Source organism: Silurus meridionalis, chromosome 3 (assembly GCF_014805685.1).
Source record: "Silurus meridionalis isolate SWU-2019-XX chromosome 3, ASM1480568v1, whole genome shotgun sequence".
In the NCBI taxonomy this organism is placed as follows: Eukaryota; Metazoa; Chordata; class Actinopteri; order Siluriformes; family Siluridae; genus Silurus; species Silurus meridionalis.
The window spans coordinates 23,328,844-23,335,242 of NC_060886.1; the positions used below are offsets into that span (position 1 = coordinate 23,328,844).

At 33.7% G+C, this 6,399-nt stretch overlaps 2 long non-coding RNA genes across 2 annotated transcripts; both read right to left on the reverse strand.

Moving 5' to 3' along the window:
• Positions 1 to 818: 818 nt before the first annotated feature.
• LOC124380180 lies at positions 819 to 1,569 on the reverse strand. The gene is made up of 3 exons (XR_006924620.1): positions 1,485 to 1,569; positions 1,130 to 1,234; positions 819 to 1,016 (listed from the first exon to the last, which is right to left on the reverse strand). It is a non-coding gene; the product is annotated as an uncharacterized LOC124380180 (long non-coding RNA).
• Positions 1,570 to 3,981: 2,412 nt separating this feature from the next.
• On the reverse strand, positions 3,982 to 4,903 carry LOC124383342. Its single transcript, XR_006925262.1, has 4 exons — positions 4,863 to 4,903; positions 4,637 to 4,696; positions 4,434 to 4,538; positions 3,982 to 4,230 (listed from the first exon to the last, which is right to left on the reverse strand). It is a non-coding gene; the product is annotated as an uncharacterized LOC124383342 (long non-coding RNA).
• Between the last annotated feature and the right edge of the window lie 1,496 nt (positions 4,904 to 6,399).

Below are 6,399 nucleotides of genomic sequence, written 5' to 3' on the forward strand. Positions count from 1 at the left end.
TTCCAAGCCGGGAGTTCTGAAAATAAATTATGTCATATCTTTTTACACTGTTGATGTGATGCAGCAAATGTTAAAACAACAGAAAAAAGAGCGTTAAAAGAGAAGGTCAATTCAATTAGTGATATATATATATATATATATATATATATATATATATATATATATATATATATATATATATATATATATATATATTTTTTTTTACTTCACCAAATTCCTATTTTTTCCTTCTTTGTGTACACTATATTTTGTCCACCGTAAATATGCATTTAAAATACTTTAGCATTGTTTGGTATGTCCTATCTGTTCCACACTTTATGTGTATCTTCAAGCTTGTTCTTCTGTTCAACAAAGGGGAAAACCCCTTTACAGACTCTGATTATGGAGTACATGACCAGCTAGGGTTTCCTGGCAAAGAAATTTATATCAAATTGCAAAGTTTTATACAGTATTTTATTATTTTACTTTCCTTTAGACAATTGATTTTGTAATTTTTTTTAAAGACAAAAGAGGGAAATAAAAACCTTGTGCATGGGAACGAATGTCTCCATGGCAAGTTTCAGGTTTAATAAATTCTTTAAAATGTATTTTACTTTTAAAACAAAACAAGATACTTGAAAAATCAAATCAAATCTAATTAAAATAATTTCTCAATGCTCATTATTATAGCCTTTTCAGAAAACATGCCTGATTAATGTCTTGGGCTAGAAAAAAACCCGTGAAAATCTGAAAGTTTGCAGTTAATTCTTTTATTTAATTAAATGACAAATTCAAAATAATTTAATAAAATAAATCTGCTATCAACAATGCAAATATGTCTAATGCATGCTACACATTCTAAATTATACGTCCAAAAACTGTGTACTAGATTTTATCTTTTGAAAAATATCTCCATGAATCATGTCGCTCTTAACGGTTGCAGAAGTCGTAACCACAGCAGGTAGCTTTGGTATTTGGAGCCTGCTGTTGCTGCCTACAAATGTCCCCATTAATGCAACCTTTCAAATAAAAGGTAGCTGTTGGAAGATGCATAACAAGGGTTAATACAAAGACCCTGGGTGTTTAGAACATTAATATTTTACAAGTTATACTTTTTACTGAATGAGATTAAATGTGAATAAACTCTTACGGGCATCGATGATGGCGCAGACAGGATTATGCAAAAGAGAGCCGCATAGCTCTTGTCTACCAGAACAGCCTTTCCCAAAACATGCATAACATGTCAAAGCCTCACCTAAACAGAGCAAATGCAGGAGCAGCTGCATGATATCTGCAATCCAGCACCTCATAATACAAATATATGTAAGTAGAATAAAGTTCTATATATTTTGGGTTAAAAACCTACTGTAACTGATGAAGAGTAAGCCAACCAAACAAATGGCAATTGCCTTCATTTTTATGATCACTTTTTTTTAATCTTAAAATTAACATAATATAACAATTCTAATATGAATGGTTCTAATCTATTAGGATTAATATCTTACCAAGATTTATCCAAGTGTTTTGCCTGTTGTCTGGTCCACCTTTTATTTAATTCTGGGTTCTCTTTGAATTTATACCTGCAGTTTGACCTATATCCATCCTTACTGCAGCCAGTAATTTGTATGTTTGTGAGACCGGATTCTGGTACCTGTTTGGGAACAAAATTTTTTTTTTACAACACATTGTAACTTTATCCTAAATCTGTTTTCCCTCATTTTTAAAGCCATGTTTTAGGTTTAGGATGTTAATCTGGAGCCTTGGACCAAGTCTCACATTTATCTAAATGGGCTGAAATACAACAGCAACAGCAACAACAACAACAACAATAATAATAATAATAATAATAATAATAATAATAATAATAATAATAATAATAATAATAACAATAATATAATGACTGAATACATTAAATATAATGTATACAGTATAAATGTATATTGACTGTCACAGAACTTGTGATGTAGCTTTAGATCTCTAATGAACATGCCAGCATTAGACAATAACATACAGTACCATACATTAAAAGCAACATACAGACAACATGAAGAAGAAACAATAAGTAAAAAGTTCTAGTGCTAGTTGAATTATAAATCATAATGTTTTCATAGCTACAGTGGTGTGCTTGTTTTGATGTTTTGATGTCTTGTTTTTTGCATGTTTGTCCCACTTTATTGTTTCAGATCATCAAACTAATTTAAATATTGATAAAAGATAACACAAGTGAACACAACATGCAGTTAATAAATGAAGGTTTTTATTATTGAGGGAAAACAAAATCCAAAACTCCATGGCCCTGTGTGAAAAAGTGTTTGCCCCTAAACCTAATAACCGGTTGGGTCCCCCTTAGCAGCAACAACTGCTATCAAGTGTTTGCGATAACTTGCAATGAGTCTGTTACAGCGGAGGTATTTTGGTCCACTCATCTATGCACAATTGTTGTAATTCAACAAGCACTAGAACTTTTTACTTATTGTTTCTGTGTTGTCTGTGAGTATGTTTTTCACTTTCACTTTTTCACCCCACTGTATATACTTCAAGTTCGAACAGAACAAAGTGTGTAAAAAAATGGCAAGTATCAGTATCAGAATCAGTTTGATTTTAGCTGCCTCAAATGCTTTTCTGCTCACCATAATCATAAAGAGTAATTAAATAAGTTTAATTTAAATATCCTGGTAATTCGATCACCTTCAATTTTAAAAGGATCTGTCAGGTTATGATTTTTCTAGTTTAACAAAAATCTATTTAAGAGGGATGTGAAAACATTTTTATATTCAGTGTAAATGTGCATTAACTTTAATAGCTTCCCCCTGTTGCTCAGTGTAGAATACTTTGTGTAAAATAGCCTGTCTGATCTGTCCTATATCTCTCCTTTATACCTGGGTATAATAATCTATTCAAGCTTATTATTCTGTTCAGAAACCGGTGAAACAATCATTCTGGCTCCTATTATGGAGCATAATTCGGTTACGGTGTCAAATTTCCTGGCATTGTTTGGGATATTCAAAGGAACTTCCTGGTTACATGTTTGAGGTTGATATCGAAACCCTTATGGACTGCATCAGGTGTCTCAGATAACCAAAAACATATGAATCGTTATCATGATTTTACCTTTGTGTGCAGGTAGACTATATCAGTGATTTTCCCTCTTTCTAGCTGACCCCCTCAAACAGTTCACTGCAGCAAAAGCGAACAAGCAAATGAGGTCACATGGGAAGTGAAAAGTTTATTTGTTTAATTTTCTTTCAAATGATATGTTGTTAGGATCATTAAAAGCCTGATATTTTTTTTATCATTTTTGCTTTGTTTTCCCAGGAGTGTATAATTTTATACTTCAATAGATTGTCCTTGTTTCTAAAACAAAAATTCAAGGGGGAGGTCCTTTGACTACCATTTGTTTATTAAATGCAAATCTTAAAATAATGTGCGTCAATTAGTGCCTTCCCTTAGAGAACACCAACAGATATCCTTATAGGTAAAAACACCAAAGATATATATGGCACATTGAATTATACTGTAAGTAAACAGTGAAAAAAATTTGGTGCCTAAATGTGAACTAATGATGTCATCAAAACAAGCTAGTATGGCTTTTACAGATATCTGGGTTGGGCTGGGAAGTTCATACATTCAGTGACTCTTAATTATACAACACCAAAATAACTATGAGACACTGCCAGAAAATGAAAGTGTACCCTTGTGTACTAAATGGGCAGAAGGAAAAGAGTATTTTATGTCGGATTTAACTTTACACAGCTTTTTTGTTACCAATTTTTATACAATGCATTTTTATTATCATTTTTAACAATAAAAAATGAAAAGAATTTGTGGTAAAAGAACAACATATGGCTGGAAAAATCAGGTGTCCCAATACTTTTGTCAATATAGTGTATTTTATATTAGTGATGTCTCAATGAAATGTTTTATGTCTTATGAAATGTATTTTGTAATAGGACTAAAAAACCCACAAATAATCTGGAATTTCTAAAAGTTTTATTTAACAAAAATACAAATTCCCATTGCTTAACAAAACAAATTAATTATTGCAGCTGCCTGAAATGTACACATTGTATTTGTTTTACAGGAAATATAATTGTGAGCTGGATTTTAGCTTCATGTAGAGAGATCTCCATGACTGATGTCCTCCTTATCAGTTGCAGTAGTTGTAACTGCAGCAGGTAGCTTTTGTATTTGGAGCCTGCTGTTGCTGCCTACAGATGTACTCACTCATGCAGCCTTTCACATAAAAGGTGGCTGTTGGAAGACAGATAAAACTGTTATCAGTAAAAAATTCCCAAAACTGAATGAGTAGAATGCTCATAGATCCTATGAAGGGTTTGTGAAACAGTAGGTTACCACAAAGACCTGAGTGTTTAAAACAGTGAGATATGTATATTGATAGGTTAATGTATTTGTCATTTTTAATAATTGAGATTGCTTGTAAATAAAGTTCTTACGAGCATCGACGGTGGCACAGACAGGATTCTACAAACGAGAGCCACATTCCTCTCGTCTAGCTGAACAGTTTTTTCCAAAACATGCAAAGCATGACAAAGCCTCACCTAAAAAGAGCAAATACAAGAGAAGCTGGAGGACATCTGCATTTCAACACTTTATATTACAAAAGTATAAAATTCATTATTATGGTTTTAAAACCTACGATAATTGATGAAGAGTAAAGCAACCAGACAAATGACAATGACCTTCATTTTTATTATCACTAAAAAAAAGAAAAATAGAAGTGTTCATGAGAAAATTCACCTCTCTCATTAGTCAAAGTAACATTTTGCAAAGTATAACATTACTATTATTAAAAGTTCTACACAAGTACACATTAATTATTAGCATTATTATGATAGCCATTTTAAAATGAATGTATATCTTACCAGATATAACCAAGAGCTTTGTTGCTGTCTGTTCCACTTTCTGCTTAATGCAGTGTTTCCACCTTAAATTTATACCCCTCGAATTTGAACTTTAACCAACCTTATGTGTGTGTGTGTGTGTGTGTGTGTGTGTGTGTCTGTGTCTGTGTGTGTGTAGATTATATATATATATATATATATATATATATATATATATATATATATATATATATATATATATATATATATATATTGTGCAAGTTCTTAAAAAGATGAGAGAGGCCTGTAATTTTCACCATAGGTACACTTCAAATATGAGAGACAGAATGAGGAAAAAAAAAAACCCAGAAAATGACATTGTCTGATTAAAAAAAAAATTATTTGCAAATTATGGTGGAAAATAAGCTTTTGGTCAATAACAAAAGTTAATCTTAATAGTTTGTTATAGACCCTTTGTTGAGATCAAACATTTTCTGTAAGTCTCCACAAGGCTTTTACACACTGCTGCTGGTAGTTTGGCCCATTCCTCCATGCAGATCTCCTGTAGAGCAGTGATGTTTTGTTGCTGGGCAACACGGATTTTCAACTCCCTCCAAAGATTTTCTATGGGGTTGAGATCTGGAGACTGGATAAGCCACTCCAAGATCTTGAAATGCTTCTTACGAAGCCACTCCCTTGTTGCCCGGACAGTGTGTTTGGGATCATTGTCATGCTGAAAGACCCAGCCACGTTTCATCTTCAATGCCCTTGCTGATGGAAGAAGGTTTTCACTTAAAATCTCATGATACATGGCTCCATTCATTCTTTCCTTTACACGGATCACTCGTCCTGGTCCATTTGCAGAAAAACAGCCCCACATGCTTCACAGTAGGTATGGTGTTCTTTGGATGCAACTCAGCATTCTTTGTCCTCTAAACACGACAAGTTGAGTTTTTACCAAAAAGTTCTATTTTGGTTTCATCTGACCATATGACATTCTCCCAGTCCTCTTCTGGATCATCCAAATGCTCTCTAGCAAAGCAGGGGGACACATCTGGCACTGCAGGATTTGAGTCCCTGTCGGTGTAGTGTGTTACTGATGACTTTTATTTTGGTCCCAGCTCTCTGCAGGTCATTCACTAGGTCCCCCCGTGAGGTTCTGGGATTTTTGCTCACTGGTTTTGTGATCATTTTCGGTGTGAGATCTTGCATGGAGCCCCAGATCGAAGGAGATTATCAGAGCCCCAGATTGAAGGAGATTATCAGTGGTCTTGTATGTCTTCCATTTTTTAATAATTGCTCCCACAGTTGATTTCTTCACACCAAGCTGCTTACCTATTGCAGATTCAGTCTTTACAGCCTGGTGCAGGTCTACAATTTAGTTTCTGGTGTCCTTTAACAGCTCTTTGGTCTTGGCCATAGTGGAGTTTGGAGTCTGACTGTTTGAAGTTGTGGACAGGTGTCTTTTATACTGATAACAAGTTCAAACAGGTGCCATTAATACAGGTAAGAAGTGGAGGGCAGAGAAGCCTCTTAAAGAAGAAGTTACAGGTCTAAAAAATCTTGATAATATTGTCTA